Source organism: Ambystoma mexicanum, chromosome 5p (genome assembly GCF_040938575.1).
Source record: "Ambystoma mexicanum isolate Mex_15411 chromosome 5p, UKY_AmexF1_1, whole genome shotgun sequence".
Classification (NCBI taxonomy): Eukaryota; Metazoa; Chordata; class Amphibia; order Caudata; family Ambystomatidae; genus Ambystoma; species Ambystoma mexicanum.
This window is the reverse complement of record NC_090930.1, coordinates 496,751,165-496,776,902: the sequence shown is the minus strand read 5'-3', so window position 1 is coordinate 496,776,902 and position 25,738 is coordinate 496,751,165. Positions and strand designations below refer to the sequence as shown.

Here is a 25,738-nt window from a genome sequence, read left to right as displayed (position 1 = left end):
TGTCTGGTCTCATCTCCAGGGGCATCTTGTGCTGGTGAGGTCTTCGGTGTGGATTGAGCAGCAGGCTTGGATGTTACAAAGGGGTCCAGAGTAGCGTGCTTGGCTTTGTTCCTCGCGGCAGCCATCTTGCCTCTTTCATGCCGTCGCCACCCTCTTCCCCGTGTCTATCGGCCGCGTAGCGATCTTCCTTCTGGCCCTTCTTGGCTGCTGCACCGGGTCCTGACGGTGCCCTCGAGTGGCCCGGGCCGGGGTGCACTCGACTGCAGGGTGGGACTGCTCGAGTCAGCGAGTCGCTGGCTCCCGGATCCAGTGCGAGCCGCTGGGTTATCAACGCGAGGCGGCCGCCATCTTGTGTGCCTCGCCCGGGAAGAAGGGGGAGCCAGCGGCGGGTCGCGGTAGAAGCTTCCCAGGCCCCGATTTTCGTCGGGGTTGGGTGGAAGACAAGGTCTCCCGCTTCGGCCGCCGGTGGATCTCCTCGGATGCGGTGTCTGTGGGCAGAATCACCTAGAAAAGGATCGGACTGCTGCGGCCCAGACTGAGCTCAGGGAACTCGCGTCCTCACTCCGTGGACATCAGGCCACGCCCCTCTGTATTTTTGTGTTATGAAAATAAGATACAAAATAAAAAACCACATATATTTTAACAACGGTTGTTTCGATTTTTTAAATGAATCAAGTGTGTCTCCATTCAAGGATGGACGTCAGACATCTGTGCTCCGAATGGGTGAAGGTCTGGTCGCTGTGAAGCAGGGTGGTCACTATCTATCTAAGCTAACATAACATATTCTCGATAATGCATGCACTAAATAACACTTGTTCAAAGTCTTTCAGTAGGTTATGTCTCACATATATCTATACTAACAATTACCATTGGATTATACAGGCCTTAGGGTCTTGACCACTATAATACACCGGTTGAAGTGTGCGTCTGTGCTCACAAGAATCTCCGGTATGTGGCATCTGTTATTGATAAGCAACGATATACTATCATTGATATAAAGGCGATATACTATTTATTGATATAAAGGCGGTTCGCGTCAGTGGATGCGCGCTGGCATAGGGGGCTGTCAGGGGCGCGAAAGGTCAAGGTGCCAAACTACATGTACACTTCAAAAGGTATCCCACGCCAATGGGCCATCGCTCACATGGCCTCCTCAGACCCCGTGTCTCCAGCCAGGCCTCCCCTTCAAGCAGGCCGCCCCCCTGCAATCCACATAAGTGTGTCTCCATTCAGCAGTCTTCCTGTGCCTTATCTGCACGCCCCAGGCCCATCCATCCCACCCACCCTCTATCAAAGGCGGTTCGCGCCAGTGGATGCGCGCTGGCATGGGGGGCTGTCAGGGGCGCGAAAGGCCAAGGTGCCAAACAGCATGTACACTTCAAAAGGTATCCCACGCCCAGGGGCCATCGCTCACATGGCCTCCTCAGACCCCGTGTCTCCAGCCAGGCCTCCCCTTCAAGCAGGCCGCCCCCCTGCAATCCACATAAGTGTGTCTCCATTCAGCAGTCTTCCTGTGCCTTATCTGCACGCCCCAGGCCCATTCATCCCACCCACTCTCTATCAAAGGCGGTTCGCGCCAGTGGATGCGCGCTGGCATGGGGGGCTGTCAGGGGCGCGAAAGGCCAAGGTGCCAAACTACATGTACACTTCAAAAGGTATCCCACGCCAAGGGGCCATCAGTCACATGGCCTCCTCAGACCCCGTGTCTCCAGCCAGGCCTCCCCTTCAAGCAGGCCGCCCCCCTGCAATCCACATAAGTGTGTCTCTATTCAGCAGTCTTCCTGTGCCTTATCTGCACGCCCCAGGCCCATCCATCCCACCCACCCTCTATCAAAGGCGGTTCGCGCCAGTGGATGCGCGCTGGCATGGGGGGCTGTCAGGGGCGCGAAAGGCCAAGGTGCCAAACTGCATGTACACTTCAAAAGGTATCCCACGCCAATGGGCCATCGGTCACATGGCCTCCTCAGACCCCGTGTCTCCAGCCAGGCCTCCCCTTCAAGCAGGCTGCCCCCCTGCAATCCACATAAGTGTGTCTCCATTCAGCAGTCTTCCTGTGCCTTATCTCCATGCCCCAGGCCCATCCATCCCACCCCCCTCTATCAAAGGCGGTTCGCACCCGGGGATGAGCGCTGGCATGGGGGGCTGTGACGGGCGCAAACGGCCAAGGTGCCAAACAGCATGTACACTTCAAAAGGTATCCCACGCCCAGGGGCCATCGCTCACATGGCCTCCTCAGACCCCGTGTCTCCAGCCAGGCCTCCCCTTCAAGTAGGCCGCCCCCCTAAGACCACGACATACATACGTCATTCATTCACAAACACACCTCTGTTTCTAATACTTTATAAACCACTTGATATGTCTCATGAGAACATCTTTGTGCTTTGCAAGTCAACTCCTGAACGTGTTACCTGGCAACCACTGAGATCTACGCTAATCTGCTCGTCGTCGTGCTATCCGTGAACTTCTGTGACCGCTTAGAGCAAACCCATCAGTGTGCTACCTGTGGCCACCCACCTATTCTCCTGCAACATACTGCTCTGCTTGCTGAATCCAACTGTTTGTTGGTCAAGGTAAGGCCATGTATCCTAGTCATATTTCGCAGATTTTTAAATTTCTATCTATTTGCGAGTAGAGTACACAATAGTGCTATGTTCATTGGTCTCATTGCTATTGACTTCAGTTTCCAGTGCTATGCTATCAATAGATCTATTTATTTTCATCTGTGTCTATTGTCATCGAATTGCATCCTTCGGGGGTCCAGTCTATAATGTAAGCATGTTTCCTTCTCGTGCAAGACAGAACATCCAAGGGACGAGTCACATGTTCAGATTTTAGACACATCATTTATACATTTCTGCAACTTATGGAAATACTAAGCCGCACATAATGAACTGGTATAGTTCCTGCGACCAAAACAAACCTTGCATTGATCATTGTATGATTCATTTACTTTTGTATCAAATCTTTATTCTTGAAGATTGTATAATAATGTCGATATTTACTTTTCAGATTTATCAACAATGCCTGCCTGTTCGATTAGCGGTTGCCCTTCGAAGACCCATGCGAAATCTGAAGGCACTACAATGCATGTATTCCCGAAAACTGTTGATCAAATAAGAGAATGGGTCAGACATTGCGGATATCCACAGGATGAGCTGGAAAGTAGAGTCCAACAAGTCTTACAGGACAAGAGGGGTGATCGATACCGCATCTGCAGCCGGCACTTTTCCTTGGACATGTACACAACATCTTGGGTTTCAAAGAAGAATAAACGGCGAACGACACGGAAATTGCTCGAAAACGCTATTTCCACTCTATTCGTCCACATTCCGCCACCGGTGAGTCAAGTATCTGGATTTAGCTTTAGGCCTTGCGGTAGTGTGTAGGTAGCCGAACGGATTAATTGATATTGTAGGTGTTCTATCCATTGTAATAATTTCGATATTGATATGAGTGTATAGTTTTTTGAATAATGACATTTATCAATATATTCTTTTTCGATTTCATAACCCACAAACGCAATGTATATATATATGGGAACAGGGAACTGTGCTGTATTGAGCATTTTTCAAGTATTCTGTCGCCTTACATGGCTATTTTTAATATTGGCATTTCATTATCAATCATTAATTCACCTTTACAACTTCTTGACTATCCCTTGAATCGGAAGCAAGAACATTCTACATCCTTGACGTGGTCGCAGTTATCAACCACTTCTAGCGCGTATCAGGTAATCTTACTAGGCTAATCCGCTACAGACTTGTTTTATGCATGTCAAGTAATAGTTTTATTTTATCGTGTAATTATTTTACCGAATGTTTGGTTAGTGCTTTCCAATTGATATACACCTTAGTTATCGTCCACTGGTGTTTGTTTTCAGTTATAATTAGTGTTATCCATACTAATGCAAGTACTGTCTTTCAGGGAGATGCTGAAGCGTCCACCACATCTACAACATTTCTAGATGTTCTTCACCAGCAGGAGGTATGGATACTGACAGCTCCATCGAGCGTCATCATCAGAGCTGGAATTCTTGTTGTTTGATTGTTCTACACAATGTTTCATTCGTGGTTAGCCGTTGATATGTACCTGTGCTGTCGACCCCAGGTGTTTGTTATGTTTTCACTATTGTAATCCTCACTAATGCAAGTACTATGTTTCAGGCAGTTGATGGAGCGTCAACCCCTGCACTTGATGCAGAGCCTGACATTCAAGTAATTCCAGGGGAAGTGGAAGCGGGACCATGCGTATACGAATCGGCGCAACAGCTTTCGGAAGTGCGCACTACATTTGCAACATCCATAGATATTCTTCAGCAGCACGAGGTATGGATAATGACAGCTCCATCATGCGTGATCATATAACGCGATTCCATTTGCTATACTTTCTTCCCTATTAACGCAAGTGCTGTGTTTCAGGGAGACGACGAAGCTTCCACTACAATCACAACATCCAATTTAGATGATGCAGATGTAAATAAATTGGTGAAATAAGTCGATGAAATGTGATCATATTTAGATTTTCCTTGATTTTTTTGAACAATGCATCATTTGCGGTTATCTTTTTATATGTACCTGTGCATTCGACCACAAGTGTGTGTTATGTTTCCAATATTGAAAACCATACTAATCCAAGAACTGTGTTTCAGGGAGATGACGGAGCTTCCACCACAATCACAACATCTCATTTAGATGATGCAGATGTAAAGGAATCGGAGAAATAAGTCGATGAAATGTGATCATATTTAGATTTTCCTTGATTCTTTTGGACAATGCATCATTTGTGGTTATCTCTTTATATGTACCTGTGCCGTCGACCCCAAGTGTGTGTTGTGTTTCCAATATTGAAAAGCATACTAATGCAAGTACTTTGTTTCAGGGAGATGCGGATGCCTCCTCTCCAATACAACCATTCATGGCAGTCCATGCAGACCCAGAGGTATGGATACTGACAGTTCCATCGAAATAGATCATCACTGGTCGAATACTTGTCGTTTGATTGTTGCACACAATGTTTAAATCGTGTTTGGCTATTGAGATGTACCTGTGTGTTCGTCCTCACGTGTGTTTTATGTTAACAATATTTTGATACATAGTAATGAAAGTACTATGTTTCAGGGAGACGATGGAGCCTCATTCCGTGCTGTCTATGCAGATACAGAAAATATAGTCGTTGCAGCGCAAGAGGAAGGGAGGACATGCGGAAACGAATCGGAGCTACAGCGTGCAGATGTTGAAGGTCGAGTCAAAAAAGTTGCAAAGAAAAAAAAACAAAAAAAGGTTAGTTACAAACAGTTCATAACTTTAAAAAAAACTTTGTGCTGGGGACTATTTTATGTTTTTTTCCAGTCAATTTTACTACACTCCATCTTGTGTTTAAACTCAACATCCCTTTTCCAATCTCTCCTCGAGTTACCCATGGGTGTCAGAACTATACATACACAGACAGTGAAGCGAATGAGAGAAGTGGCTTGCCAGACCGTGTACACTATGGAGGAACTATTAATTGAGGCGAGGCGTGTTCAGGCTCGAGATGCTCATGTCCAATGGCCAGAACATGAATTAACTGTGTTTGGAGACTACAGCAAAGTTGCATTGGACCATAGCTACAGTGCGACCGCACCACCACAAGAAGATGTTATTGAATGTATTGAAGATAGCTCTGAAGTAGTTGCAGATCAATTCACACAAACTACACCCGCCAAAAATTTGCCACCAAAAAACCTGTCGACATTGTTGTGTTCTCCCATCAATGTTGAAGTAATAGATGTCGAAATGACAGAGAATGAACCAGCCGCAGCATCCATAGACGCATCAGAACTTGATATCAGCGATATTACTTTCCAATGTGTTGAAATCTCTACAACGTCACAGGCCGAAACAACGTTGACGCAGGATGACAGTCTAATGAAAGAGAGCAAATACATTGTATTTGACAGTTGTTTGATGGAAATTATAAGTATGCTGAAATGTGTGCATTCCATTAGAGGGAAAGTATGTGGGAAGCCATTTATTAATGTGACTCGTCAAATAAAAGGCAGTAACGTCAAAATAAATGCCGCCTGTAGATTAAATCATAGGTTCTCATGGTCTGCACAACCGATGCTGGGGAAACTGCCAGCAGGCAATCTACTGTGTGCAGCTGCATCACTTTTTAGTGGCTTCAGTTTTAGAAAGTTAGAGGCTTTCTTTCAGTTTGTGGGACTCCATTTCATTTCTAAAGCGCTGTACTACATATACCAACGTGATTATCTGTTTCCGGCCATTAGTGATGCTTGGAAAATTGAACAATTGTCTCTAGCAAGTACATTGGAAGGCAAACGATTCAGGCTAGCCGGCGATGGACAGTGCGACAGCCCTGGATTTTCTGCCAAGTACTGCACCTACCACTTTCAGGACATGGATAGTAAGAAAATTGTGAGTTCGGTGGTCGTGCAGGTAACACAATGTACATCGTCAGTGGCCATGGAGAAACTAGGATTTATAAAATCAGTGGAATATCTACAATCAAGGGGAATGCACATCGACCTCATAGCCACGGATAGACACGTTTCAATTGCCAAGACAATGAGAGAGCAGTTCCCACATATTAAACATCAATTTGACGTATGGCATCTTGCTAAATCAATCAATAAGAAAATCTCGGCTGCAGGGAAAAAAAAAAGGTTTTGAAAGTATTTTGCAGTGGTCACATTCTATCACTAACCATCTTTGGTGGAGCTCAAAAACTTGTGAAGGGTCAGTGGAAATACTACTTGAGAAATGGCGGTCACTGATGCACCACTGTACCAACGTTCACCGCTGGCAGCAAATCAACATTTCCACCAATGTGAACATGGCCCTTTGTCCCCAGAGGAGGCACGGAAGAAGTGGTTGATTCCATCTTCACCGACACACAAAGCCATTGAGAAGATTGTTTTCGACAAAACTCTATCAAGAGATTTGGGAGGACTGACAGAATTCTGTCACACAGGAGATTTGGAGGTGTTCCACAATATGTGCCTAAAGTACAGGCCAAAGCGCTTGCATTTTAGCTTTCAGGGCATGAAAGATCGCACTCTACTAGCGGTCTTGGCCCATAACAGCAATGTCGGACGTGAACAATCTAGGACTAGGGGTAAAGTAAGGATGCCTCGCTACACTAAGGTGTTTTCAAAACGAAGTAAGCAATGGGTGATCAAACCAGTCTATGATGAAATGCAGTCTGACTTTGTGAAAGGCCTTATTGTGTCTGTGTTAGAGAAGCACAGATATGGAATTTTGGACGTTTCTGTGCAGAGCAGTGATCCATTGCCACCGAACATTGCGACTGTGCCATGCCCACCCGAAGCACAGCTGATTGTGAAGTATGGTTTAAATAATTGCAATACGATTGTCTTTTTGTAAATAAATGTTATTGTACAGTGTACCTGTAAACCTAACCCCTACCTTCACCATCATGGGTGGCGAACAAGCTGTGTGTCATCTTTGAATTCTCTCTATTCACCTCATATATGTGTATGTATATATTTTTCTCATGTCTCATCTCATGTAAATGTAAATGCTGCGCACTGTTAACGGAGGGGAGGCTTGCGTATTGCAAATAATAAAACAAACAAACAAACAATAAATCTCACTTTTAACTCAACTCCTGTGGTACTTTATACTTTCCCTGACCTTCCGCCAAAAATTAAATGTCTCAATTTGGGCTGCAAAGCTCGCAGACAACGGGGACAAAATTGGGGCACTTAGAACGCGCCAGCTAAGCGGGCCGTGGCATTTGGGAGAGAAGCCAGTTCGCATTTGCACATTGAGGCGCACTACATAGACAGATTCTAAACTTCAAGTTCTCACAGATGCCTATACTACGTGATGTTGCAAATAAAGAATGCGAAGGACAGCGCCCAGATGAGGCCTACAAGTCGCACTGGAAGTATAAGGGTCTATTGTTTTTTGACCTTGAGACATGGACCATGCCGAAAGAACTACATTTGAAGGGGGTGCGCAATAACGTAAGAGACGATAAGGCAGAAAATTCAGAAACTAGACCGAGTTTCATTTTAGTTCAGTATACGAAAAATCGCTGTCAAGACCACGGTCCGTTTTACAGACTGCATTACGAAGAGACACAATGGAAATTTCAAATATAATGTAAGTAAATCTTTACACGTTTTATACCGGAATGAAGATTTAATGAATGGATGCATGAATAAATGAATGAATGAAGAGCTAGGAAAAGCAAGTAAAACGTGTTCGTAGTGGGCACATGGGCATGCAGGTCCACTGGTCTCACCGATCTCGGTCCTTGGCCCAGCCACTTTTCCCTGCACTGCCTACCTGCACTACGGGACTGTCTCTGTATCCTTCAGCCCCTTCTCCCGGCATTTACCTTGCACTTGCCACCAGCTGGCCCTATTATTTAATTTGTATTCAACTAACCATGTACAGCCCTTCCCCATGCGCGATCAGAAAGACACCTGGCCTAGTAGGATCGTTGTCTGTCTGCCCTTGTTCCCCACCTGCCTCGTCACGCCTAGAAACACTTGAGTATAGGCGCGTTACAAATGCCATATCATATATCATATCATTCCTCACGCATGTCGTTTATCATTGTGTGTTGGCCTCGATTTATTTTGTTACTTTTCGCATTGATTTTAGAGCCGAACATACTCCATTGAACTATCCTTGCAAGCAAATAGTTTCTGATCGGCTGTAATAAATAAAATAAGTAATATTAATGAAGATCGGCTGGTGAGACTAATTATAATTTTTTTGTTTTCATAACAGGTATTTGCTCCCCTTCTACTACTGCATCCGGTTTGAGACACCAGCAGATGGCTTTTACAGTAGACACCTGCAGCTTCGTGTGAACAACTGGAGCACACTGACAATTTTATGGGACGATCGCCAAGGGCCCACATGCCCTTACGCTGTACTAGTGGCTAGAAGCAACATATCAACCTTTACCATGGACTAGTGCCTAGTTGATGGAACAGCCTTGCGGTTCACCTTGCTTCCAAAGTGCTTCTTTTAACGAAAAGCAACACCCTGTGTACCATGGCGGATACAGATAAAATAAAATAAATGGCTTTCGGAGTTCATATGGCAATTGCTGAATATTCTCTAAACATTTAATGTAAAATAAATGTACTTTACCAAATGTACCGTGTTGCTGTTTGATTTTAAAGTACAGTTTCATATTCCGAATTGTGGCACGCTGTGTTGTGAGATGGTCTGTGTTGGTTTCCGGGTTCTGTGTGGAGTCGCGTAGAATGACGACTGGGCGCGTTTGCCTTCGCAGTACAGTAACGTCACGGAGAGAGGCGGGGAATATGAATGTTTTGATAATGTCAGGCTCAGGGGCGGGGGAATTGATTTAGTGCCGCAAAAGCAGGTCAGCCAGGGTGATGGGGGAAAAGATAGGATTATCAGAAAATGGCGGCTCCCTGGTGCTTGTTTTCGCGTACGTTTAATGGACAAAAACTCGGGTAAGGTCCCTAGGAAAGTTTTCTAAAATCGAGCCACTTAGGCTTAAAAAAACATGGCCGACCCGTAGGGACAATACAAAATTTTACTAGACCATGCCTTTAAGAGGCAGATGAACCAAAGGATTAATGGTTCACTCAGGAAATTCGAGTGAATGGCAGCAGGTGTTGATGGCATGACCCATTTTCTGTTATACTGCTCAAAGCACATTGATTGAATAAAGGAGCATATCAGACTACACCTCTGTAGATACAAGTTACAGGATATTGAGCTTAATTACACTGTGGCACAGTCCTTCGCATGACGTTATTAAAGATAAGTTGTTGTCCTGGGACGAAAGGTAAAGCAGAGACTTACCTCGCATCTGCAGTATATTTTAGGATCGTTTTATGGATTTATATTTTGGAGGTGTTATGTGTTTATAATTTGGTTAATGCATATTTATTTTAATTTGATTTATTACATCTATATAGCAGGAACCTTATCATAAAAATGTTATATGGAATGCTTTACAAAAATAAAAATACATTTAAATAAAACAATAATAAAAACATAGCAAATAAAAGAAATCAAGAATAATTAAGATCCATTCTAACAGTTCAATTCATAGAGAAAAGGTGGGTCTGATGACAGGGTGCACGTAATCGTGGACCAACAGAGAGGAGGACCTCCTTCGGGTCCACGCAATGCAACCACCAACCACCTAGGTGCAGGATCGAATAGCGCTATCCCAATGGACGAAGGGAGTAGCGGGGCCCGGTGGCGGGATTCGGAGATAGGCTCGGAAGCGCCAGAAAATATCCATCACACTGTTGAAGTGATAGAGGTGAAAAAGGCAACGGGGAATGTAAACCCAGAGAAAGAACGGACAAAGAACGCGAGGCAAATGCAGCCTCCTAAGAGACCAGCCACAAACCCAGAATCCCGGAGGAGTGCGGCGCTAAATTGCGTTATATCTACCGGAGGGCGAGGGGAAGGAAAAGAATTAGCAGATACACAAAAATTAAATGAGATCACGGTGGCAATGGACCAAAGAAAACTCTCACTACATTACTCGTCGCTTGGAGCAAGCCCAAATCCCAAAAGGGAACAAGATAAAATGACCACGAAGAGAATTAACGAAAGGAAGAAAGATGATCAGGCATCTACCCCACTTCAAATTGAGGTGTTGCTCCACAAATCCATCGAGGAGGCAGAATTCAATGGTCGAGACGAAGTACAGACAAGGCTAAAGAGGCTGTGCCGGGCAAAATCCCCCGGAGATAAAGGGCCAGGTCCGGACCCGGAGATTGAGTCTGACCTAGAAGCAGCAGCCTCGGACAGTGAGGACCTTACAGAACGAGAACCAGACGACTCCAATAAAGAAACGGACGGAGAACAAGCGAAGGCGGGAACAGGGGTCTCAAAGAAGAAAAGAAATAAAACGTCTATTCCATTTGCAGGGAGATCCCAAGGAGCAATGAAGAGAGCATCCATGAGACCTAGAAACTTGACGGGACCGGTGGTACAAATTCCAACTAAAGGCCCTAATAGAGGAGCCCCAATCTCAAAAGGGCTTCCCAACCACCTGGCGTTCCGTTCGCTCAAATCCTTCTTTTTTCAACAACAAAAAAGAAAACGGAGCGTTGATACCGAAATTTCAGATGCGGAGATGCTGGAACTCGTAACTGAACCCCAGTCGGTTCAAAAACAAAACAACACAGAGCCACCTAGTGGAGTATCAGAAAAAACAAGCTCGCCAAATAGACCATTGAGTGAAATGCCAAACAAGACAATATGCAATTTACCCAAGGAAGTTGCAAAAACCAAAGAATCTGAGGTCGCCGAGGGTAGGCAAAGGGATCCACAAGGTCAGCTCATGAGAGTCCCCGAGATCATTCAAAGGGAAAGCCTCTGCGACGTAGGAACTACAGTTACAGAGGAGATAGAGATGGAGGATGAGGAGGAAGAAGAACGGCAAGAGTCCGATAGGACGATGTACCAAATTTCACAGACCAACAAGAACGAAGAAGAGCCTGGGGCGTGGCCGAAACCCCATCCAGGCAGCGTCCATCAAAAGGTCACGCCTGGAAGGATAAAGGCGCTTCCCAAATTGAACATAGACAGGGCTGGGAAGTGTGGCGGCTCCCCCAGCACAGGGAGAATCACTGCCCGAGACCAAGGATCACCCGAAGAAAGAGCCACCTTTGACTCAGTAGTCCAAATGCGAAGATCTGATAAAATGCCTACTCCACCGAAACAGCGAAGACTTAGTGAGATTGCAGTGTCATTACAGAACGAACCAGCCAACAAAAAACCTGACATGATTGCTATCATGTCTGCAATGTCTGTCGTTTTAGCGCCATTCTGTAAGTTATACGAGACGATCAAGGGAAATGTTCAAGACAATACGGCAATTTTATCTAATATGACGGATAAATTGACCCACATGGAAACTCTTTTCTTAGAAACCAGTGAAAAGATGCTCATGCAACACAACCTTTGGGCAACTAAACCAGATGCCGTTGGAAAAATGGGGTCTATGGCCCTCCAGCTAGGTCAAGCACCACCAGGACTTCCAGATCCAGGGTCACCGCAGGTGCAACCCACTCACAGGTTGCTGTGGGAAAAAAAAATTGAAGCCCTGGAAAAGAAAATCGAAAAGTTGGAAAAGTGGAACAACGGTGGGCAAGTAAAATTGCCTGCAAGGGGGGCTACAGGGATTGAGGAGGGGTCTCGCCCTCAGAAAAAAGAGAACACTCTGCTTGTTTTAAAGCAAGGTAAACGAGAAGAGAACCAGCGACAGATGCCTCAGAAGATTGAATCACCAGCAAGGATTCCAAGGGAAATTAGAATCAACCGTAAGAACCCCGCGAACCAAAGACCTGCCCCAGCCCAGAGGGCGGTAGTTGAAGAGGGGGTAACACAAATCAAAATTCATCAGGAAGTTAACCAGCCCAAATCTCCGAAAACAGTGGAGGATTTCTTAAACTGTGCGGACCTAATGAATATATCCACCTACTCAGACACCGAGGTCGTTGAGATTTTGGAGGCAACGGATGAACCGCGGGAAATAATAAAAAAAAAAATAAACGACGACGTCTTAGGAGGTAAAACATCCCCAACCCTACCAATCAACAAAGAGTTAGAGGGACAAAGTAGATCGGATGAGCACAATTCAAAAAACAACTCAGCACAAAGATTAACGGAGGACACTTCCCATCATGGAGACAAGAAAATTAGAACCACATCACCCTCATCTCCATTAACGAAGGGAAGAAAAGACTGGCGGGTCAGTCCACGTAAAGACGGTCTACCCAAAGAGGATCTGGACAAGAAAAGAAATGCTCGCAAAGAGATTAGAATATTTAAACTTGAACAAATGGTTCCAGATAGAAAATTTACCATCTTAAACAGACCGACCGTCCTACAAATCACAAAGAAAGTAAAAATTTTGGATAACATCTCAACGAAAGATCTAGTGCTGGTGGAACCCTATCACAGGGAGAAGAGGGCGAAAGCGTATCTCCACCTGAAAGATACGGCCATCAAAGGCATCAACGACTCGGTATTTCAAGAACTGGAGCATATGGGTCTTCGCCTGACGGAACTAAAGAACAGAATGGGCAACCAAAACTGGGACGAGGGAAGGGTGGAGAGGCACAAACCACAGTACCATTTTAGATCAAGAACAGAAGAATTATATCGAGATAATCGATACACCTACCCACAACAGAGACAAGTACACCATAGCCATGAGTGCAAAATGAAGGGCGAAAGGCGTGGATCCGAAGTAGGGGAGAGGGATGATATAAAGTCACCACGATACTATAGCAGGAAAGACAAGCAAGAGCAGCTAAGGCTGTCGCCAATAAGTCACAGAGATGATCAAAGGAGAAGGGGCCCCCCTGGCAAATCCGACCAAGACCAACGACATCAGAGGAGGACGGCCCGGGGCAGTCCCAAAGAAAAAGGGAAGAACATCGAAAAACTACCAATGGGTCCATGGAAATGGCTAACAACAGCCTGGAAGAAAAACCAGGAGAAATAGCAACGACTAGGGGCGGTTCGCTCCAAGGAGAACTCCAAAGAAAGAAAAAGCGAGCTCCCCGGTAAGGACACTATCACACTCGGATCCTGGAATACGAGAGGTCACAGGCACCTCACGACCCCAGGAGACGTTGACCTCAGCCAGTTCGATATCTTATGCCTGCAGGAAACCTGGCTAATGGAACAACCTGCCCTAGATGGGTTTTCCGTGGTGATCGCACCAGCAGTTAAAGGCCTGATGGGAAGACCATCATCTGGTTTGCTGACAGCGATAAAATCGGGCTCAGGCCTCACAGAACCAACGCTGTGGAGACAGTCCTATGAAACACTCGTAATCTTAACCACACAGGAGGAAAATAACCCAAAGGCGGAAATCACCCGGAAAAAAACGGTGGCAATTATCAATTGCTATTGGAATCCTCAGCGTTCATCCACGAAAGCCTTCTGTGAAAACCTGAGTGCGCAGATTGACCAGCTCTACGAAAAATTCGACCAAATCGAACTGATAATTTGCGGGGACTTCAATGCGATATGCATTGAACCCAGGGCGAACATAAAGTGTCCCACGAATCTCCGGGGCCCAGCCGACCCCACGGTGAAGAGAGGAAAGGCCTGGAATAAAATTTTGAGCTCGAGAAACATTCAAAATGTGGCCACGCTGTTCCCCAACCAAACGAATTTTCCAACATGGGAACGAAATGATTCTAAAGCAACCTTAGACCACATTTTTGTGTCCAACGGCCTCATCAGGGATCTGACAAGTTTCAAGGTGCAACAAACTGTCAATAGTGATCATAACCTATTGAAATGTTCATGGCAGACGTCCATGAAGCAACTAAACACCTATGACTGGGCGACTGAGGTCAATGCGCAGCAAACCCGCCTCCGATTAAAGGCACAAGACATCGACAAAATCAACCGAGCGTGGGATCAGAAAGAGGGCGCCGACCTCAAGTCGGCCTTTAACCAACGTCCAAACTACTTGCCCTTGTTAGTAGCCTACCAATCCAAAGGTGCAAAAAAGAAAAAGGGAAGTATTGTCACGGCCCACCAGTACGATAAAGACCTAGTGATCAAAAGAAAAGTGGTCCGCAGATTACTAAGAACAGCAAAGAAATCCAACAACATAGAAGATTGGAAGAGCTGGGGTCTTGAACAACGAAAATACAAAAACTGGCTCAGACAGCAGAGAGCAGGGCAATATCAAAGAGACGCAGAGGAGATGATGTCTAAACTAGCAACAAAAAATGCTAGTGAATTCTGGTCCCTCTTAAAAAACAAGAAAGCAGATCAAAGGACCATTACAGCAAATGCTGTAGCAGAAGAAAGGTGGGTGCAGTATTTCACGACCGAATTCGAGGGTCTTCCTGGCAGCAGGAAAGATTTGCCATCGGACCTTGATACACCATGGGTTGACCTGTCCAATACTGAAGAGATCGAAATCGCCATACGGAACCTGAAAACTTCTAGAGCTCCTGGACCGGATGGGCTAACAAATGTAGATCTCAAAGCTTCTCCGGCGGAATGGGCTAAGTGGATCAGCAAAATATTCGCGCAATGCGCCAGCTCAAAGATGCTGCCAGAATCTTGGCTAAGGGCGGTGATCGTCCCAATCTATAAAAAGGGCCCAAGGCAAGAACCAGCAAGCTACAGGCCGATAGCCTTATTGGACATCCTGGGCAAATTATATGCCTCCCGCCTGTTAGACCATTTTCGGGATTGGGAGAAAAAAAGTCCGGCTAAAGACCCACTACAATCAGGTTTTCAAAAAAAGGGCTCAACCTCCATCAACTTAATGGCATTAAACATTCTCAAAGCGAGAATTAAAGAAGGAGCCCCGAAGGTCTACTTGGCTTTTGTCGATCTCTCAAAGGCCTTTGATATGGTCGACAGGCCCACGTTATGGGCGAAGCTTCATGCCTGGAAGTGTCCAGCAAACATCTTGGAACCCATGAAGGCTTTAAACATGGATACAAAAATGCGTGTAAAATTGAATCATCAAGGCGCACTCTCAGGAGAAATATTGGTGGAACGAGGGGTCAAACAGGGATGTCCGTTAGCCCCTGCCCTATTCATATCTTTCCTAGGGGATTACCAAGAAGCTGAAGCGAACATTCGGGCTTTTCCCCCGAAGATAGGGAAAATGGAGATTCCGCGCTTAATGTACGCTGACGATGTTATCCTCATCGACCAGACCAAAGTGGGATTGCAAAGAAAATTACAGATCCTGGAAAAGTACATCGAGAAAAACCACTTGGCAATTAACAAGACAAAGAGCAAAATCATGGTAATGGAGAAAGTGATCAATAAAGGACCAGCCAAGTTAAATATTTTCCTCGAAAAAACCAAATTGGAAATTGTACAGTCTTTCAAATACCTAGGGATCGATTTGGATAGCTCACAAACGGATAAGAGCTTACAAAACCAACTATGGGAGAAAGTCAAACGGCTCACAGCCCAAACTAGAGCGATTGACCGTAAGTACGGCAAATTCTCCCTCCTTCCGGCGTTAACTTTCTATAAAGCCAAGGTAGTGCCAACATTAATCTATGGAGCAGAGACCTCACTATACCTCCAAAGGACGATTTGGGCCAAATTGGAAGGATATGTATGGAAAACAGTACTAGGGCTCCCAAAATCCACCTCCATGCCGGCGATCAGGAGAGATTTAGGGCTGCTTTCCTTGGCGTCTATGGTGGACCAAAGAGCGATGAGCCTATATCGAAAAATCATCATGGCCGAGGGACCACCCATTTTGGCTTCTATAGGTGAGGAAATCGCAACTGGGAAGTGCAAGGCCGTGAAAAACTGGGTAAAATGGAGAAAGGACGATCTGGCAAAAATTCTATGTTCAGAAAATGAACTAAAAGAAAACCCCGACAAAATTAAAAAGAAACTAGAAGACCTGGACTGGATCACGACCATAGAAAATGCCACCGGGAACAAACTGTTAAACCATCTCCCGCCCTCCTGCAATAAGGCAAATAAACCATTACAATACTGCGCCAAGTTCCCTAATAAGGGATTGAGAATTTTGATAATGAGAGCAAGACTCAACCTCCTCCCAACCAGAGAGATTAGTGCCATCAGAGGAGGCGGAGGGGATAAACGTTGTAGACTATGCAAGAAGCTTGACTCCATAGAAACATTGAAACACTTGGTGATGGAATGCGTCAACATGAAGGATTCAAGAAACCTGTATCTCTCTGCCCTTGATGAGAACCTATGGATATTCCAAACAGACGAGTTGTGGAACAGACTGATCGCCGGGGAAAACAACAAATGGTCGCAAGCCTTTGCTAAACTCATAGACCGGGTGTTTGACCAAATCAGACGACTAGACCTCCAAGATGGTCCGCCACAGCAGTAGGCGGGTGGCTAGTGGCCATTGTTATTGTAATTGTTATTGTATCCAAGGAACACCTGTACTTTCTACTACTGTCAATTTTGACAAAACTTGGTTTTTACCGAGTAAAGTTCAAATAAATAAATAAAAAAAAAAAAAAGGTGGGTCTTCAATAGTTTCAAAAATGTAAGATTCTGCTGTGCGAATAACTCATTACGAGTTTGGTGGTATTTGGGCAGTAAATCCACCCAGATACCACCAAACTGTATTACTGTTACTGCCACTTGATCCGGCGTAATTACTGCCACATCACAAGTGGCGGTGTGAATCTCAATTTTTTCAAGTCCATAGGACTCTACGGGCTTTTATGGTGGAATAACCACAGCGGTTATTCCAATGATTTTGCAGCAGAAATTTGGAGGATTTACCTCCAGCATTTTGCTGGAGGTAAATCCTCAACTACAGGACCATACCTATAACATGGCGGAGCGGCAAAAGTCGTGGTAATTCCTTTACCACCAGTTTTTTCCTGCTCTTCCACACTTGTAATGAGGCCCTATATAGTTCGGTAACGTGTTTTTTTGTTTGAGCTTTACTTTCGGAATGTTTAGCACAATTTGACTGTTATTTTATTGTTCTGATGAATGTGGCATAGTAGTTTCATGTTGAACACCAAATAGATACGTATATTACATTTCATAACACAGAGAACGAGAGAGATTACACAATCAGCACTTTAATGTTCGAGAAGATTTCTAGTCTACCAACTGTAAAGCACTCAAAGAATGTGAAACTAAGAGATAAACGTATTGATTCTAAAGCTGATCAGACAGTGAAAAGGAAGCACAGGGTAATGTTGAGGGGAAGAGGCACAAGAGAAGGCAACAGTGTGGGGAAATGCCAGAAAACACAGCATATTCGAGGTACACGTTTATCATTGAATTCTCTGCTTCAAAACAACGTTTTTGCCACATTTGCAGGCAACAATAGTTGTTAATTGACCGTTAATCCTTTGCTGCTGTAAGTGATCAGTTAACAGTTAAAAAATTAGTGCAACAATTCTTATTGATACCAATTGTGGCGCATATGACTGAATCCAAAGTAAGGTTTGGAGATGTGCTAACCCAGTCCTTGTGGCTTTAATTGTGAGCGGTTCTCGAAGAATACAGCTTTTCTTCTAGAAAATGTGAGGTTTTTTTATGTGAAAGGAATATGGTCAATTTGTTCTACTTTTACTTCTTGTCACCTGGGGTCATTTTCTATGCTGTGGGGTACAAGTTTGAGGCATAAACTCAAGGAAGAAGCCGCTTATGTTTTACTTTTACACTCCAGGGCATTTTCACACATTAAGAGGCGGAGTCGGGACAAGAAGCGGATACAACGTTTCCACTGTGCATTCCTTCTATATCTTTAAATGCTACCCGGTTTTACGCCTGCACACAATTTTCATGCGGATAATAAAATAAATGGATTTCTATCGCAGCACCATAGGAACATATTGTCAATGGCACCACCGGCAAAGTTTAATTTGCAGGCGAGATTTACTTTTTTTTTTAGCAAAACGAAAGGGTAAAACCAAAGTATAAAGGCGATTGTCCCCGTTTCCACTTTTACTTTTGCACAAAATTGGAAATGAGGAAAATTGCATGGCAGGACCTCGCAGGCAAGTAAGCGATAAGGTTGGCCGGCTCCTTCATGCAATTACCAGGTTTTAGAGTCACCCCCCAGTGTGTTATTGCTTTGTTTGGGGGTCGGTAAACCTCATGCATTACATCATCTAAGCTTATAAATAAGAATAGGTATCCACGCCCGCGTTTCATGGTGCATGCCGCAGAATAAAAACAAAAACAGGCAATGAGGTGCATCCCATTACGGACAGGTGGAGGATAAAGACACACGTCATACACAGCTACAGCAAGGAAGGAACCAAAAGCGTCTAACCCGACCTGTTATAGTCTCCGTGGTGCTACTCTAAGCTGGCCTGATCCACTCGTCTATCTGTGAGGTGTCTGCCTTCCAAAACAACCTCTAGGTTACAGCTCGGTCTTTTTTTACACGGATTCTTCAGCTCCGACTCGGTGGTTGAGAGATGGCAAAACGTTATTGAAAAATTCCAGAGTACCAAATGTTTGTCCACATGGTGGCAGAGTTGCTCAATGATGAAAACCAATGGCGTGCAGGATCCTGGTAGAGAAAAGAAAACCAGGAAATACGGTTTCACATTTGCAGAGCAGGTGGGATGGGGGGGGGGGGGGTCATGGAGAACTCCCAGAAAGTTTTCCTACAGTCTTCTTTTACTGTGCCAGATTGTAAAAAATATGAAAACAACACAAATAATTCCATACAGAATGACGCCAACGCATTTTACTTTCCACAAATGTTATGAAAAACACATCTGGCTTGATTCAATATGTATATGGGACTATATTTGTATTCACACGTGGATGCAATATCCTGATGCACATGTAGTTTGGCAAGGATAATTTTGCTATTGGTGGCACAAGTAAATCCAAACATGCCCCGCTAGCACCCACATACTTACGGCAGAAGGAGCGATGGCAGGCATATGGTGGATTTAGCAAGATGATCCTCTGCAGGGTTCAGAAGCAATAGCTGCCATCATCTTGCCAGTGATAAAAACATAATCCACTTGGGGATACTGAAAAAAAAAAACACATACAGAAAGACATGTTAACATCTTAAATTCACCAACGAAATTTAGACGTGACCAAGAGGAAGAAAGGCGTTGGCAGAAGTGGCGAACTGATGAAGGAGCGCTGAAGGGAATGTTAAGCGGAGGCATAGAGAAGTGCATCAACATCAGCAATGAGGGCAATTAAGAAGGCAAGTGGCAAGTACACACTACATAAAAACACAGATCAATTAGCTAACAAACAGCATGCACACCTACTTAAAAGCAGGTACAATCACCTCAATTTCCATGTCGATCTACGGGTACGCACCCCTATTCTAAAATCGCCTCAATTTCCATGTCCATCTACAAGGACGCGCCCCAAGTCTACAATCACCTCACTTTCCATGTCGATCTACAGGTACCACCCCCATTCTAAAATCACCTCAATTTCCATGTCCATCTACAAGTACGCACCCACAAGTCTACAGTCACCTCAATTTTCATGTCGATCTACAGTTACACATGCTCAATATAAAATAACCTCAATCTCCATGTCCATCTACAAGTACGCGCCCACAAGTCTACAATCACCTCAATTTCTATGTCGATCTACGGGTACGCACTTCCATTCTAAAATCACCTCAATTTCCATGTCCATCTACAAGGACGCGCACACAAGTCTACAATCACCTCACTTTCCATGTCGATCTATAGGTACACACCCCCATTCTAAAATCACCTCAATTTCCATGTCCATCTACAAGTACACACCCACAAGTCTGCAGTCACCTCAATTTTCATGTCGATCTACAGTTACGCACGCCCAATATAAAATCACCTCAATCTCCATGTCCATCTACAAGTACGCGCCCACAAGTCTACAATCACCTCAATTTCCATGTCGATCTATAGGTACGCACCCCCATTCTAATATCACCTCAATTTCCATGTCCATCTACAAGTACACACCCACAAGTCTGCAGTCACCTCAATTTCCATGTCGATCTACAATAATGCACCCAAAAGGGTGCAGTCACCCCCATTTCCATGTTGATCAACAAGTACGCACCCCATTCTAATATGACCTCAATTTCCATGCCGATCTAGGCTGAGGGTTCTTTTAAAATTAAGATAAAATCAATTAAACATCAACGAAGAAATAGGGACAAGAATGGGAACTTCTAGAATGTAAGTTTTTTGTAGACATTGTACTACAGGCAAGGTTGAAACCTTAAAACATTTATGTATGAGTTGTAAAACTTTAGCTACAAAACTTTAGCTGCAAAGAGAAATCTAAGGTTTGGACAATTTGTTATGAACTTCGAGGCAAAAAGAAACAATGTTCGGCCTTTTTGATGTCGGAATGCATGAAGCTATTGTAAATTACTGGGATTTTATAGTTGAGTATTATGATAAGTGAGTCTGAATGTTCGTATAGCCAGATTGTATTGGATTGCTTAATGTCTATTAACTACTAACAACATACATCATGAACTTGTTTTTTTTGCTTTCTAAAATGTTATTGTTTACAGTTGTTCCACCAAATAAAACTTCAATAAAACATAATATACATCAATGAGAGCCATAGAATAACAACATAAATACATACTTAAAAGCAGGTAGAGGTTTTTCTGTGAAAATACCCGAGTACGCACCCACAAACATCTAACCACCGCCTCTCCTCACCTCAGCACATAGTCAGAGATGGCGAATGACCGCGGCCCCCGCAGAGCCCCTGTGCTAGCCTCCTTTGTCTGTCTTTTTTCTTTCTCATTCTTCGCTTTAAAAAAATATATTTCTCTTGCTTTTGCAGTTTTGCCTTTTTTGCCCCACCCCAGTTTCAATGTCCTTTTCTTTATTTTACTTAACTTTCATCACATCTCAATTTACTACCAATTACTCATCTCTCCGTCTGCCCCATATACAGGGACGTCATTTAGGGGTCACCAGGTGTCACACATTCCTTTACTACCCCTGTGGTCTCCCTTGCTACCCTAAAAAGTGTCTGGCTTTCTTGATCAGGCCTCTTAAAAAAATAGCCTCTAAAAAAAATGAAGGTTTCACAAGTGAAACACTTTGAGCACTGACCCTAAATAAGAAAGAATAGGAATAACAACAATTTCTTTTCTGGAATTCTAGAAAATTGCTAGACTCATTAAAGGTTTATTTTAGGCACACTTCAGGTTGCAGGTTCGAATCCCGGCAAGGTTAACTGAGCCTTTCATTCTTCTGAGGTTGATAAATGAGTAATAACACAGGTTGGCTTAGATTGTATGTATATTTGTTCTATACAAAGCGCTTAACTGTAAGTACTATAACACAACACTTCATTATCGTTTGGCCTTGGATCTGCTTGCATTCGTAGTGATTTGGTAGTATGGGGCTATACATACTAATAGAATGGATCACCATGTGTATCACATTAATGTCATATCGTAACCATATTTTTCGTGGTGTACTTAAGAACAATCCTATGTGATGCCACTTCCTGTTTTCTAACGGGGTGAAAGGGCGCGTGCCACTGCTTCCCGTGATGTCACTTTGGGGTGGGGTCAAATGACATGTGATGTCATCAGAGGTCAGGGGTTGTGTGATGTCCCTTCCACTTCCCCTGGCATTTTGGTGAAATGACGTCCCCTTCCATATAGCTTTTCCTTTACTCCCTTCTAATCTCCCTTTCCAATTTCATCCTTCTCACATTCATCTTCTGATTTCCTTCCCTCTAATTCTCTTTCCTCCATCTTCCGTCAGTCCCCGATTTTCTTTCTGCCTTCCTTCCATCCTTGTTCTCTCTTTTCTTATGCCTTTCTTGTAATTTCTGCTTTCTTTCTCAACCTTTTCCCTTCACATTTTACTTATGTATATATTGGTGCACTGATATCACGCAGGTGGCTTCTGTTAGGCAGAATTATATGCAGTACCATTTGGGAACACTACACACAATAAAGACTACAAGTGACAGTACAATTTCAGCTTTGGTACAAGCCTGTACTACACAGTTATACTGGTAGCAGTAGCGGAGCAGCCAGACTTATCTCAAGAGTAAGTGAGCAGTACAAGAGTTACACAAAGGGCAGCAGTTACTATGGTTCAGACAAACACTGACTCAAGGTTTCTAAGTAAAAGAATATATATTTATTTACTCAACAGTTGTATAACATTTCACTATTCTAAGCAAGTTAAAAATTACAATCATAAATACACCACGCCACTTCCCTTAAATTCCAGACAGGTTAAGCTCACAAAATGAAGTGGGAGCAAAATGGCACTCCAGCAATTTAAAAGGGAGGGAAAGACAAAGGTATTAGAAATTAGGCAAAACCAACAGGTAAGTAATCAGGGCAATAGAACAAGAAAGACTACAGTGAGGAGATCAGATAGAAAAGGCTTAGGGCCAAAGTCAATAGGACAAAAGACTTTTGCTCAAGATCACACAGTTCAGGGTAGTTCGCAGTAAAGTTTGTGGCACAGATTCCAGACGAGGTTGGTTGGTAAAATAGTTAGTTCAAAGAGAAGAGAAGGACAAGCCCTCGGATTGGAGAAAGATTTCAAACACTTTCATCGCGGCTGACCGAAACGGACAACCGGATTTGCACAGTACCTTGAAACGGAGAGGGAGCTGTAGCTTAGGCGGACTTTCCTGGTGGTTCTTGCAGGCTCACGGTTCCTGAAGCGACTGGTGGACTGACACGAAGTAGAAAGACTGGAGGGTCCTGCGCCAACCCGGGAAGAAACCAGCAGCAGAGCAAATCAATGAATAAAAGGTGCGCGCCTTAAAACCCAAGCAAGGTCCGACCTTCCTGGCTATCCGGCCCACTGTAGCTCTGTACAGCAAATTTGACCAGAGGAGGGGTCATGGCCTGTAGTTTGGGTGAACTGGATGGTCCCACCAGCTCAAGGGAAGAAGTTTCCTGGAGGATCTTCTCTGTCGTCGGACTTGGAGATTCGGACCTGCAGCAGGCTTCACCGGGCGGTTCAGTAGTGGTAGGGGTCCTCTTCTTCCAGTTCCTCATTGGTTCTTTCGTTCCAGTGGCGACTCTGCTCTTCCAGTCCCAGACACCTGCTTTTTATGCAGTTTTCCCCCATTCATACAGCCTGGCTGTCAATCACACAGCAGGGAGGCTGGCCTGGCAAGGCCAGTCACCTTAGCCAATCAGACAAGAGTGCGACTTGGGTTACTAAGGCAATCCCTCCCTCACATCCTGCCCTTCTAGACTATCAGGCGCCTTAAGGAGGGCTTCTGTGCAGAAGCCCGCGAAAAGAAAGCGAACAAAGGGATCATCCCCGGTTTGGCGCGCAGAGAAAAACATGAGAAAGACTTTAACAAAAAGAAATGGTGAATAAACCCAGCCGGAACCAAAATAAAATGTATTTGGTCAAGCGGGTTTATGTTCGAGGCTATTAAAATAGCCTGGAACAATACCATGTTTATATAAGATAATCGCGGTAGGAAAGTTAGGGTAGTTACCACTGCCACCAGCCAAGTCTTAATGTTAGGGGAGCGAAACAAGGCTCCAAGAGGCACAGACAAAAAGGGATAAGAGTTAACCCTTTCCAATACTCCATGTAAAATGGGGTGTACTGGGTCTGTGGTTTAAAGTGACTATATAAAGTTAATGGCAGCTCTACCTGTTTCTGGGGGACAGTAGTCAGCCTCAGAAAAATGGAGTTGGTGGGAAGTCTCAAATACAACCCTGTGTTACTGCACTGAAGGAGCTGTGTAACACACAAAAAGTGGGGCACATGGAGTAGGTGAGGCTCCAGTGCCCAAGAACACACAAACAGTAAAAATACACACAGCAAAACACATGTAAGAGTGGGAAAAGGGCTCACACTCTTACCAGGTGAAAAAAATAATCCTAGAAATCCAGCAAAGCTGCTGGGGGACTCTTTAGGTAAGGGAAACCAGCCATTTATGAGAAGTCTCCCTAACACTTGCCCCCCCCCCCCAGACTAAGAGACGGGAGGATTTAATCCACTCCTGGGTGAATCTCTACCTCTAGTCGGTTAAAAACATCCTAGAGAGACCATCAGCATTTTGGTGGTGACATCCTGCTCTTTGCTCAATGGTAAAATCGATCCCCTGTAGGCAGATTGACCATCTCTGAAGTTTTGGGTTCTCCCCTTTCATTTGCATTAACCATCTCAAGGGTTGGTGGTCAGTTTGAATGACAAAAGTAGATCCATACAAGTATGGTCTAAACATCTTCAAACTCCACACAATGGCAAAACATTCACGCTCTATGGTTGCCAACCTTGTTTCTGGTTCCTTCAGTTTCCTACTGATGAAGCAAATGGGGTGCTCCCTACCTTTCTGATCCAGTTGACTAAGGACTACACCTATATCTATATTGGAGACATCTGTCTGCACAATGAAGGGTTGGTGATAATCAGGAGCTCCTAGCACTGGAGCTTGACAAAGGGCTTTCTTCAGGCTTTCAAAGGCTTGAGTGCACTCCTCATTCCATCTAACCTTTCTAGGGAATTTAGGAGAGGAGATCACATTCAAGGGAGAAGCTAGGGTCGCATAGTTCTCAATGAAATTCCTGTAGTACCCAGTGAGACCTAGGAAAGCTCTCACTTGAGTTTGAGTAGTAGGGGAGGCCCAGTTTTCCACAGCTTGTACTTTTCTGGGCAATGGCCTTATCTCACCTCCTCCTACCTCATGACCAAGGTAGAGCACTTTGCTCTGACCAATTTGACATTTACTTGCCTTTATGGTAAGATGGGCCTGCTCAAGAGCCTGCAAAACATATCCCAGGTGATCAATATGTTCTTTCCATGTAGGGCTGAACACTGCGATGTCATCCAAGTATGCCATGCAGAAGTCCTCCATCTCATTTAGAATGATGATTGACCATCCTTTTAAATGTAGCAGGTGCATTCTTCAGTCCAAAAGGCATTACCTAAAACTGGTAGAGACCTAATGGGGTAGAATATACATTGTTCTCCGTGGCATTGTTAGGGAGAATTCTCTTATAAGGCTAATTTCCCAAACCTAGTGAGTCCCCAGCAGCTTTGCTGGATTTTTGGGGTTTGTTTTTTTTCTCCTGCTAAGAGTGAGACTCTTTTCCTCCCACTCTTAGGCATGATTTGAGTGTCTTTGACTCTGTGTGTGCTTTTGGGCTATGGGGTTTTCTTTCTACTCTATAGGGTATCATCTATTTTTTATGTGTGTGTTACACAGCACCCTCAGTGCAGTAACACAGGGGTGTCATAGTGACCCCCAAACAAAGACTCCATACCCTGGGACTGACTACTGTC

At 44.4% G+C, this 25,738-nt stretch overlaps 1 protein-coding gene across 1 annotated transcript in view; it reads right to left on the bottom strand.

The window, feature by feature from the left end:
• Positions 1 to 25,738, bottom strand: part of TENT5D (terminal nucleotidyltransferase 5D) — a 340,303-nt gene that overhangs the window by 64,652 nt on the left and 249,913 nt on the right. Inside the window, 1 exon segment of the mRNA XM_069612908.1 lies at positions 19,382 to 19,498. The gene's annotated coding sequence lies outside the window, so the exon portion shown is untranslated.